This window comes from Manis pentadactyla, chromosome 13, assembly GCF_030020395.1.
Source record: "Manis pentadactyla isolate mManPen7 chromosome 13, mManPen7.hap1, whole genome shotgun sequence".
In the NCBI taxonomy this organism is placed as follows: domain Eukaryota; kingdom Metazoa; phylum Chordata; class Mammalia; order Pholidota; family Manidae; genus Manis; species Manis pentadactyla.
Window position 1 is genome coordinate 91,637,556 of NC_080031.1, and position 12,345 is coordinate 91,649,900.

The window sequence follows — 12,345 nt, forward strand, 5'->3', positions numbered from 1 at the left end:
TGCAAGGAAGTTCAACTTTAAAAATCATCTGAAAGAAAAACTATAAAATATGAACATTGGTTTTCTTACCGGTGTAAGTTGATAAACGCACATCTATCTCTGAACCCTGCTCTGGCCTTTGTCCACATCTCTTAATTCCTTGTCACCCACTGATGTGCCCAACTTATGGGACAATATGCCATCGCCCAATCTCACTGCACACCTTTGCAGCAGAAGGGACCACGCTGTCCCCTTCACTGGGGCTGTCCTTTGCTACCTGTGTTTCCCAATAAGCAGACTGCTAGTATCCTTCAAGGTAACTTCAAGCAGGAGCCTCTTCTGTCTGCTGTGCTCCCAGTCTCCCTGAGCATCCCGGGTGTCCCTCCGTCACGGCTATATTATGCCTGTCCATCTGGGAGTCCCCCACAAAGACACAACAGGTAGCTTTGATTGCACAGTCCCTGCCCAGAACCAGAACTTAACAGAAATAACTGCCTCACTAGTTACACACAAAGAGCTTGTAGTCACAAAGAGGAAGAAGGATAGGTCTATCCTGATTATTCTTTGAGGTGTCAAGTTTTTTTGTTGAGGAGGGTTTTAAATCAGAAAGAGATAGCCTGTAATGTTTTGCTTGAATTAGCAGTGCTCCACAGTAACACTGGCCCTTCACGCCGACACTCCTATCCACCTGCACACAGAGTGAGGCCATGTGATTTCATGCCCAGAAGAACTTACCCAGGGTGCCTGTTCTGTGCAGTCCTGGGGTCAGAGTGGCCCTCCTCTGGTCCCCGTGGCAGCCAGACCCCAGAGTCTGTGCTAGAGGCATTCCTCGGTCTTCACCCAGCTTTAAGATCTTCCTAGATCTCACATACCACTGGTGAGCATGCCTGCAGTCCCCATTCCTTGTTCATCATGCTGGTAATTCTGTCGCTGGCACTCACTCAGGCCTGCCTTCCAGCCAGGGCTGTGGAAGCAGGGAGACTGTCCCCTGGCCTGAGCTCCAGAGTGGGTCTTGTATATGACCTCCACTGGGCCACTGAATTCCCTGAGCTTGATTTTTCTTTTTCCATCTTTGCCTTCTTGCTAAGACCTCTGCATCGATAACCAGAAGTGCAAAAGGTTCACAGAGTATATGCTTTCCTCTGCAGTGGCCTCTGAGAGTGGAGACTGGCTACAGAAGACGGAGGTCACCACTTTAGTGCCTTTGTTTCCCTGGCTGGAGAGAGTGAAACCCCAGAGCAAGGAGGAGCGAGGGCCCTGCTCTCTCCTGCGAGAAAAGGACCAGTGCGCAGGCAGCCAGCCTTGCTGAGGAGACTCCTGGCCGGGGGACAGGAACCTCTCTGCCATTCTCCTCCGGGGAACTGCCACCATGGCCCAGCTGTGGAGTCCCCTCTTCTGAGAATGTTTAGGTACAGAGGCTGTCATTGTCCACAGGGAGGACAAGACGCATAGGATGCTTTTGGGGAAGACAGGTGAGCGCACCTTCCCTGAGAAGCTTGGTTAACTAACCTGTACCCTGGAGGAGGGAGCGGGAACCAAGCGTACCCCAGCTACAACACGAGCTAGCAGGCCCTGCCAACAGCTCTGGCAGCCTGCGGTGGCTGTGGGATGGGGTTTCCATGGCAGAATGTGGTTTTTATTTCCAACAAGACCTTTGAAGTCAGCTGTGGATTCGAATCCATTCCTGATATCCGGGCTGTCTATAGCATATTCCTTATCAAGCAGTTGCCTAAAACAGTGGCTACCTTCCCCTGGCGTGGGTCTGGGTGGGCCACACCGCAGAGGGGGGACAAAGGCACCCAGGTCTTATTCGATTTTTAATTGTGAGACAAAGTTTCTTCTTAACAAAGATCTGACATATGCAAGAGTTGATGGCCTGATCTCCCTGATGCATATGAAATATCTGATGAGCACCACTACGTGTCCAGCACTTAACTTGCATTTTTTCATTTTACCCGAATATTTGAAGACACGCACAGCCTTTTGCTGAATCAGCTGCATTCTTCACCCTCTCTGTATGAACAAAGTGTCCCCAATCACTAGCCACTTAGAAAGCGTGACCAGGCTGAGTGAAGTCTTACTTACACTTGTCATTTCTATACCGTGAGCAGCCAGAGTGCACCTGCTCAGCCCATGGTTCTGCTCTGGTAGGCTGACTACAAAGAGGAGTTTGAGATTTCACTCTATAAATAAAGGTCTCTAGGGGCACCTCCATGGCTGGTGCCCACAAGGAAATCTCAGCTTTGGCAACGGGCACGGAGGTCTTTCCAATCTGTTCTTCCAGAAGCACTTTTGACTTGGTTTTCAATGCCTGGAGCAGTCAATGACTTTGAAAATGCCTTCCCTGGAACATTTAGGCAAGGTGACTCCTCTTTAGCTGCTTGTCTTTCATAAATGCACAGGTTTTAATATGTAAATAAATCTCTCCCATCCTCATTAAACTCTGTCAAACACTATCAGTATTTATGCCATTATATCATTTAATTAATATTTATTATATGCTCTGCTCATCATTTGGGGCCAGCCACTGTAATCCTGTGTTGAAAGGACTAATTAGAAATAAATATTTTTCTAGTAGTTGGTATTTTAGGGCTTAGGTTTCAATGGTAAATTATCTTCCTTTGCTTATGAAATACTAAACCTGCCTGAAAAACAGCTCAAAATGGAAAAATAACACCTCATATAATGTTTGTGTTACATTCAGACATCCTTAGTCGTGAATAATTAAGGAGAGGTAGATAAATAGGGACCAGGTTAGATACTATTAAAATCATTAAGATTTCTTTTTTTGGCAACTCAAAAACAAATATCAGACTTATCAACAGAATATTATTATCACTTAAAACACTGCCAGGTTTTGAATATATGCCAGATTCACACACACCACTGTGTGTGATGAGTACATACAATTTCAATGGTTAAAATTTTTTAAAACACTTCTTATAGTAGAAGTTCACTTCACAGTCTTCCTCAGACATTCCACCTTCCTTCTCCCCAAGGAGAACAATTCTGGGGGAGATAGAAGAAATGACTCATGGGGCAAATTTCAAATTCTGATTAATATCAATATGAACTTTTGCTTAATCAAAAATACATTAAATAAGATAAAAATTAGTGCAAGGAATGCCTCATGATCTTAAACTCTTAAAATAAGGACTTCGGGGTTTTGAAAGATGACTCACTGACCTGTTTTACAAAGCACTGCATGCTTCTTGGACTTAAAGATTGTGAGATCAGCTTTCAGATTTTCAAAGAAGCAAAATGTTCCTTTTTTGGTTTCCATTCAATTCTTCATTCATTGCTGACTGTGGGTCTACCACTGTTTCTTAAAGTGTAAATAAGAATATAGTATTTGTCTATATAGAAAATATAGAACATATGCCTGCAATATTTGTTTACATTAACCAGGGATGCCTTCCCAAGGACATCACTGAACTTTTCCCTCTGAATGAGGCAGCCCCGCCCAGCACTCATGCCTCGCCCTCAGCACCCATCCATAAGCCACAGGAGCGCTATGTGCACGAAGGGCGGGTGGATATGCTGCCCTCTTTCATGGCCATCTTTCTCTACAGGCGCATTTCCTTCTGTCTGGAAACACCATCCCCCACCTTCCTAGCTCAGATCTGCACTTTGAGAATCTATTCGTCTGTCCCCTTTTCCGGATCCACATAAGGTTTGGTCATGATGGTACCCCAGGCTGGACCACGGGTCCTTTCTCTCTAGGAGCCCCTTGTAGATCTCTCTAGAGCCATCACTCAATGTTAACTTGGGTCTAAGACATGTCATGGATAATTTTCCTCATGTAATATAACCCTAGAACCTAACTTACCAAGAATTTGAGGATAAAGACTATGTCTTATTATAATACATCAATGAAAGACTTATTCATTGCTCTATCTTCACACAGAGCTTGGAAGAATATATCAGGAAATTGTTATTTATTGAAGTAATTAGTGTGACACTATGAAACATTGCAAACTGACTTGCTCTTGGACACATGCTTGGCCTACAGGACCACATATATAGAGAAAACAAAAGGGGACAGAAATGAGTCTTGCCCATCAATCAACACGAGTCAGAATTGTCACCTTAGGTTCCATGATCTATACATGCAATCTGTAAGGTACTGTTACACTTTCGAAAAATAATTCAACAATGGAGGTTAATAGCTGGCAAATTATGTTCATTACTCCTTTTCAATTAAACCCTATCATTACTGTAAATGGCAAAAAGATCTCTCAATTGTCAGCTCTGATCTCAAATGTCCGCCAGTTATAAAGTGAAAGGTATTATGGAGATTTGAATTCATGTCATCAGTCCACCATCAAGTTCTCTCTCCTGTATCTACCTTTCTTTCCTGAAATACCACTAAAATGTTAGCAAGGCAATAAAAAAAGGTATAAACCCACAAGAACAAAAAGAAAAAGAAAGGAGAAATCAGAGAATGGTAACACATTTTTCTACAAAGTTAAGTACATGGGGAATTCTGCTTCCAGTCAAGATGGGACTAGGGATGGATTTAAGCTTCCTCCTGAAACAACTATAAAACCAGGTGAAAAATTGAAACAATAGTTACAAGACTTAGATTATCTTGTAACAAAGGGCAGTGGTCCCTCAAAGATAGTAAACAACCAAAGTGAATCATACATTTGCTCCAACTGATGCCTGAGGAGAATCTCCAGAATGCAGCTCAGGGAGGGAGGCCAGGCAGAGCCCAGAGGTCTCCCCAGTTTGAGGAAGAGACCAGGGAATACAGGGAAGCCAAGAGTTCACATTGCCAAAAACCAGAGAGGAGAGATCCAGAGTTCGGAAGAGGGGTCTTCTTGATTATTTAGCTCTGTACTGATCAGTACGTGCATGTGAAACCCCCAGGCTCAAGAAGTGGAAGTATTATATTATATATAAAGTGGTACAGTACTACTGGAGGATAGATTATAGTAAGACTGATAATTTAGTTGTAGTATGCCTAAGTATAAGGGTATGTATTGAAGAGTAATAAGCAATGACCCAATAAAGGATGTAAGATGAAGCAATAAGAATAATCCAAAAGGAGGCAGAAATAGAAACAAGGAACAAAGAAGAGATGGGACAAATACAAAACAGATAGTGAGAGGGCAGATTTACCCATGCATATCTGTAACCACACTGAATATAAATGGCCTCAATACCAACTAAAATGCATAGATTGTCATTGAACCATGGAAGGTTCACAACTTGGAGAAAGCAGGTATCATGCAATGAGAAAGTAAGATCCAAAGCTGGAAACAGAAGAACTGATGATGTCTGAGTACATGGAATGACAGACGTCCAGAAGCCTTCCACTGCCTCGTACTGCCAGGCAGCTGGCAAGAGATAGAGGTTTATTCTCTGGGGACAAGAGGGGGATTCTGGGCCAATGCCCAGCTAAGGTCAGGAATGATGTTTGGGGCTGAGAACATGGGAATAAATTTAAGTTTCTGAACTGAACAACAGCATTCCTAGTTTCTGTTCTTCACTCTCTTATTCTTAAACCTATATTAGAACTAATACAGAGAAAGAATATTTTTCACTGGAAGAACAGAACAGTTTCAGCGAAAAGACATTCATGTACTAACATCAAGGGCTCCCTTTTGAAAATTACAGTTTTCCATTTATCTGCCCTACAGTGAATCTGAGCAGACAATAAGCTCCTCTCCCCATAGCTTCCAGTTCCCAGTTGAACATGATGGAACAGCAAATGGTCAGCACACATTTGAAGGATACTTTCTATAGAAAAGGTACTGACAAAAAAGGGGAAGGGGAAGAGAAAGGAAGAAAAGGAAAAAGGTAAGGGAGGAAAGAGGGTGGAAACAAGAATCTGGAGACAGTGGAGGGTGATGGGGGGCAGGACTCCTGAACTCTCTAGGTAATATCATGAAAGACCTAAAGGAAACATGGCATCCATAAATAAGGAACCGGATGCTACAAAGAAGTGCAATAATAAAAGAAGGGGAACACTTTTAAAACTTAAAAATTAAAGTGAAGAAATAATAATCATAATACTATTAGAATTTAAATTGGCAGAAATCTCCCAGAAGGTAGAAAAGATGGAAAGAAAAGAGATAAAGAACAAAAAAGATACATTCTCAGAAAATCTGTGCAGAGGGTCAAACAACTGGCTTTCCAGGAGAAGACTGAACGTAGAAGGAAAGAAATGAAAATGTTCTCTCATTTCTTTGGTTTTCCAAGTAAACTGGAAGGCAGGCATCTATAAAGGGAGGTTTTACTTAGTACCTGCATACAGAATAAGGAAAGACCTATGCCAACCGGGGGTCACTGTACATTTTAAGATACTATGAATAAAGAGAAGATATTAAAGAGTTTCAGAAGAGAAAAACAGATCACAACTAAATTTTTTTAATGGCTGCCTCTAACATTACTTGTTTTAGCTGTATGTGTGCATATGGGCAGGGGTAAGGGGGAGGCAATTTGTTTCTTCCAGATTTGTAGAGGGGAGGGATGGATAATCCGGGAGAAGAACTGAACAGGTGGAGCTCAGGTCCCCTCTATGCTCTGCTTGACCACACGGCGGGGGTATTTGGCTCTCTATGTAGTAAGCACACCCCAGCGGGGTATGAGGAAGCACCTACAACTCCATCTAATTTAGTGGTGAACCAGGGAATCTTTTGGGCAACAGTATAGATAAGTGGTGGTATCCAGATCTGCTTTATGTCAGTAATAAAGCTGATATTTTAATGTCTACCAGTTGAAGCCCCAGAGAAGTGAAAGAGGTATGATGTATTACCTCCCACCAAACCCCAACTATGTGCATGAAGCTTTGATTAAAGTAAAATAAGTGATACAATTAATTAACACAGAAGCATAAAGAAAGTCCCATGAAAGCACACATTCAGATTCAAAGGAGAAAGTGCTGAGTACCAGTGTTTCAGAAAGGAGAGCGACATGCACATCTTATTTGCCACTGATCGCTATCAAAGGTGCTCATCTGCACCTGCATATTCGAATCATCTGGGAAGCATTAAAAAATACTTACACAAAAGCCCCTTGCTCAGCCAATCGAACCAAGAACTCTGTGTGTGGGGCCATGACAGGGATTTTTTTTAAAGCTCCCCAGGTGATACTAATGTGTGGTCAAGGCTGAATACCATCTATTAGCCTTATTTCAGTGGATCACTCCATAACATGCTGAACATCTACATGTATAAAGGAACTTTTAGAGGCATTGAGAACATGTAGATGAATAAAAAATACTAAGCATTCATGAGAAGCTTAAAATGTAAGGGAGAAAATTAACTGCAAGGAATAATAAAGTAATGTATAAGTTGTAATAAATGTGAATACAAGAGGTAAAGACAGATCAAGAAAAAAACATGTATAACAGATTGAAATTAATGACATGAGCATCTAACAATAATAACATCGCCACCTAAAATTATAATTTTAAATTCAGATAAAATATAAAACCCAATAGGTCCAAACACTTTACTAAAAACCTCTCTGAGTAAGACTGCCCTAAAGTGAATATACTGTAACTGTATGTATAAAGTTGCTCCATGCATACTTTACCCAAAGTCCTCTCAGGTCCCAGAATTTGAACTACCCCAATCTAAGGGACTTTCCTCCTACTCCTACTTTTCTTGCCATCACTGAGTCGTGAAAATACAAACATGGCTTTAGGATCTTGGGAATCTAACACAGACCTCCTTCAAAACCAACATTCAAAAGAAAGGGAGCAAAGATAGGCAGTGTGAAGCTACCTGTAAAGTCCACCTTCAGTTCAGGCATGAGCCAGTTTGAGTTTTCATTAATTGTATAATCCTTCATTTGTTCTAAAACTTCCTTGAACCAAGAACTCCATGTAAGCAGTGGTCCTCAATCTTAGCAGGCATAATGCCTCTCTCTTAAGATCTGGAAAGGAAATTCATATACTGTAACTTTGATTTTATTTTTCTCCTTTAGCGTTGTCCATTTGGAATTTTTTCCTCTCCTCTGTTAATTTTAGAAAAAGTTAAAAAGCTTAGCCCTTCTCTTCCCTCCTCTGTGTCTGTGTGTGTGTGTGTTTGGGGGTGGGGAGGTATTTGTGTAAAATGTCTGATTTCTTTTCATGTGTTAACCTTGGCTAATGAGAATTCCATTCACAGTATGGATACAGAAGATTGGTCTCTGGGTAGGGATGATCCGTGGATATGTTCTCAGAGCATAAGCTTCCTATGAAATAAAGCTCAAAGTCCCTTAGGAAAAGAGAGGGGGCAATAGAACACAGATGGATTTTCAAATTTGGAGAATTACATTTGTCATGTTTCCCTGAAAAGATGACAAAAATGTTTTGATATCTATTATTCATTTATGCATTTTCATTTATGTTAGAATAAGTAAGTTCAAAAATGACTTAGCTGTCAATAAATTAAGTCTTGTATCTGTGTAATTATTTAGACCTATACAATTATTGGACAATTATCTATGTTAAAACTCTACAGGAACACAATGGAATCATATTAACATACCCTAAACAGACCTGAAAATACATAGATAGCATTCAGGCTTTTTTGAGGAAGGGGTTTAGGAAAACATGTCTAGCTCTAGGAGACAGCTTCCAGGTCAGAAAACCACGGTAGGCAGTCTGGTGCCTACAAGTGAAGTTGGAGAAAGACCCCCGGGCATATGGACCCATCAGGAGAGACTTCCTTGAACCAAGAACTCTATGTAAGCAGTGGTTCTCAATCTTAGCAGACTTAATGCCCTCTCTTAAGATCTGGAAAGGAAAGTCACATACTGTAACTTATCTATACATATGATTTATAAACCCAAAGTCAATATAATAGAAGTAGAACAGAAGTCATTTACAAGAATTCAGTATCGAAACAGTAGGGCGGTATTTGCCCAGAAGACCCTGAAGCAGTCAGTCGTAGTACCTGTATGTAAAATCCCTTGTGTGCAATTCAGTCTGATGACAGCGTATTGTTCTAGTAATTCAAGGGCCACAGGGGCACTGCCACAGCCCATGTGATTTTCTGAAATGTGAGAAACTTGGCCAAATTCCAAATAAAACAAATGACAATTTTCCCTCAACTGACAAACTAATAACATTACCTAAAAATTAATATATTTTACTATGGTGCAGAAATATTTTATGTTCATATTGAAAATGGATTCATGTCTACACTAAGAGAATTATAAGCAGGTGGAAGTCCAGCAGGTCAGTCCAAGGTCAAGTGGGATGCCGAACAGTTCTTTGTTGGGTGGGACTGTCCCGTGCACAACAGAACACAGCACATTCCTGGTTCCACACCGTGAAAAGCAAAAACCCTTTCCAAATGGTCCCTGGGGGCAGCACTACCCCAAGTGAAACCGCTGGCCTAGACTTCAGGGCAGCTGGGACTCCCTAACAGCCATCGGAAAATCTGGAGCTGGCTCCATTTCAACACATCTGGGGAGCAATGAGGCAGAAAACCTCAGAACTGGGCACAAATTATGCTTCTAGCTGCTGTTGCTCCCCAGGCAATCAAAGAAATACCAGCTTCCAGATTAACCGTATCACCCCGGCTTGCATTTCTGACCAAGTTTCTCTTCTCTCCTTGTTTCTTTACTGACTTTCCAACCAGGAGTTATTTTCGTTTTCTGGGGTAACCTCTATTCCTTCAGCTCCTGCCATGTGCCTGGCACCCTGCACATGCTGTGAGCTCCTTCCAGGGGCCAGTGGAGCCTACCCTTGCTCAGGCCCAAAGATTCCCTTATCAAAAAGCCGATTTTTCACAAACGATTATTATAGTTCATGTCTGACGCATGGGCTCTGCTGACGGCAAAGCATGTCTACACTGGCCTGGTGGGCCTGGGATTTAGACGTTCCCACTCTGGTTTTGCCACAGGAGTGGCAACTGGCAGGGGCTGAGAAGAGCAGTGAGGCGGGCAGTCACTAGGTGGCAGTGCCACACCAGTTTGTCACCACCACTGCAGGGGGAATTTGGCCTGACCAGCGTGAGTCAGGGCTGTCAGGGGACTTCGCTGGGAATACCTTGGAGTGAAAGCCACCTGCTCTGCGCATCCTGGAAGCAGGGGCTGCTCCTTGTGAGAAACAGCAGAGCCGATACAAACAGCCTCACTCCCACACGCAACAGCCCTCAGGTGTCACCAACGAGCATCTCCTGGGGAGGGAGGGGCTGGGAGAGAGGTTCTGTGCACGTGTGTGTGTGTACAGACTCCATAGAACCAATCTAATGTAGATCTGAGGCAGCGACATATATTCCCATTTGACCCCACTGATTCTCTCGATCAAAGACAGCACCTTATCTCCTAAACCTGTAAGAAACAAACAAACAATCCCTGTGAAGTTTTCTAACTACGCCATGTTGGGATTGAACCGGCATTTGCAGATGTAAAATCAGGGTGTTGTTTACTTTCTCTGAGGTGGATCAGGGAAGGGCTGCTCTACACAGAAAAGCCGTGTAGCTCCGTGTGTCCCAGAGTTGTGTCTAAACTTCTGAGCCTCCCTCTCTTCTGAAGTGAGGGCTGAGGATCACACCTCCTGCCGCAGGGTGGCTCTGAGCCCTGAGGTAACGAAGGCTGTCCAAGTGCCCCTCTTCAGTCCATAAAGATGGTGTCTGTGTCCTACACGGGGCAAAGCCTTCCTACTTGGGTAACAGTGGACACACCCAAAGTCACTCCTCTTGTGAGCCTACCACAAGTGGTGAGGTGGCACACGCAAGGGCTTTCCTGAGCACATGCAGCTTTTGGTTTTGCTCCGGGACCAGCCTCTTGGTGTTGGGTTCAGCCGGCCTCGCCCACAATCTTTTGTCGCTGTCATTGAGCACAGTGACTGGCACCAGAAAGAAGCTGGAGAAAGTTAGGAGGCAGGAGAAGTGGTTAAGTCAGGATCTATCTTGGCATGAGGGTCTGTCAGCCCATATAATAAGGGGAGTAGGAAGAAGGCAGGAGGTTCAGCAACAAGATGTCCAAATAAAGAAAAAGAGAAAGGAAAAGCTGCCCATCTTTCCGGGGCCGTCCTGTCCCGCCTCCTGAGCTCCCCCTTCCATCCACACCGTAGCCCATTGTCAGCCGGGCAGGGGGCGGGGGAGGCACATTCATGTGTCTAGTACCTCATGCGTTCCTGAGAGATTTTGACAGGGCTTCTGTTCAGAGCTTTCAGTCAAATGAAAAAGAACATTCCCCAACAATCCGAATCAACCCAGCTCTAAGGGGCCTCACTGACAGTAGGCAATTATCAGGAATTGATTCTCCATCTTCAATTTTCAAAACAGAGCAAATTTTAAAATTCCTCCTTAGAAGATACGATGACAAGAAGTTTTGGCCTCCAGCTCACAGCTCCAGACTGTGCTTCTAAGGAAACAACATGTTCTTGAACATCATTTTATTCCTGAGAGAGAGGAGAAGCCACAGGTCAGAAAACTAAGCCACCAAACCAAGGGAGCAGAGAGGGCTCCCAGGGACCAAGAGCTGCAGGTGACGCCAGCAAGGCTGAGTAGGTCACAGATTTTCTGAGATCATCATGTGCAAGGTTTCCCACTCCAGTTCTAACACGTGGTCTTCGAGCGCCAGCAGCATGTTGCCTGATTCTGCAGGGGCAGCTAAAATACTGACTGCAGTGCCAAACTTCAGGAACTGCGTTAACACACAGGTCCGGGGTGGTGAGCAGGAACCCGTGTGGGGAGGACAGCTTCCTCAAACCCAACCCCGGCCCCCAAGGGTTTATCAACCCCGGACGATGGAAAATCCTCAGAGGTCTGCACTGGAAACAGTATATTTTGTTAAGCCCAGAAAACATACTGTTACACAAGCAAAAAATAAAAGAGGAAAGAGAAGGAGAGATGGGTAACGAAGATGACAGAGGCCCAAAGTGATGACAGTGAGTAAAGAAATAGGGGAAATCACTGCAATTAAAACTCTGGGAAAATGTACATGGATTATTGGAGAAAAATCACTACACAAGTCATGAAAACGCAAACACCTTAGACTCTAGCCAACCTACTAGTAACGGAGAAAATGGAAACAGCCTCGTTTTCCAGCATCACACAGGAATAGATCACACAGCTCCCACGGGTCGTACTGAGGTCTCCAACTACATTAGAGAAAGAAAAACAGGCCAAGAAAAACCAACTGGAAATTTTTTCATTATTCTTCAGTGTTTAGTATTTTAAGGATTTTAAATGGCCATCAAAATACTTCACGGCTGAATGTGCATCATCTGCAGGAGGGAGGCGGGCAGAGCACCCAATGAAAGCGGGCTACCACTTGGCTCACCAAACACACCGAGGAAATGGTTGTCTGCCGATACCAAGTAAGACAGACATTTTTCCTCAAAGGATCACGATTTCAGCTTGCTGACTCAGTGAGATTAACTTTTTTACACAAAGAATTCAGGAATCAAAAGAA

At 43.4% G+C, this 12,345-nt stretch overlaps 1 protein-coding gene across 5 annotated transcripts in view; it reads right to left on the reverse strand.

Annotated features, from left to right (window-relative positions):
- KCNN2 (potassium calcium-activated channel subfamily N member 2) overlaps window positions 1–12,345 on the reverse strand; it is a 342,851-nt gene that overhangs the window by 30,269 nt on the left and 300,237 nt on the right. The gene's annotated exons all lie outside the window — the stretch shown is intronic.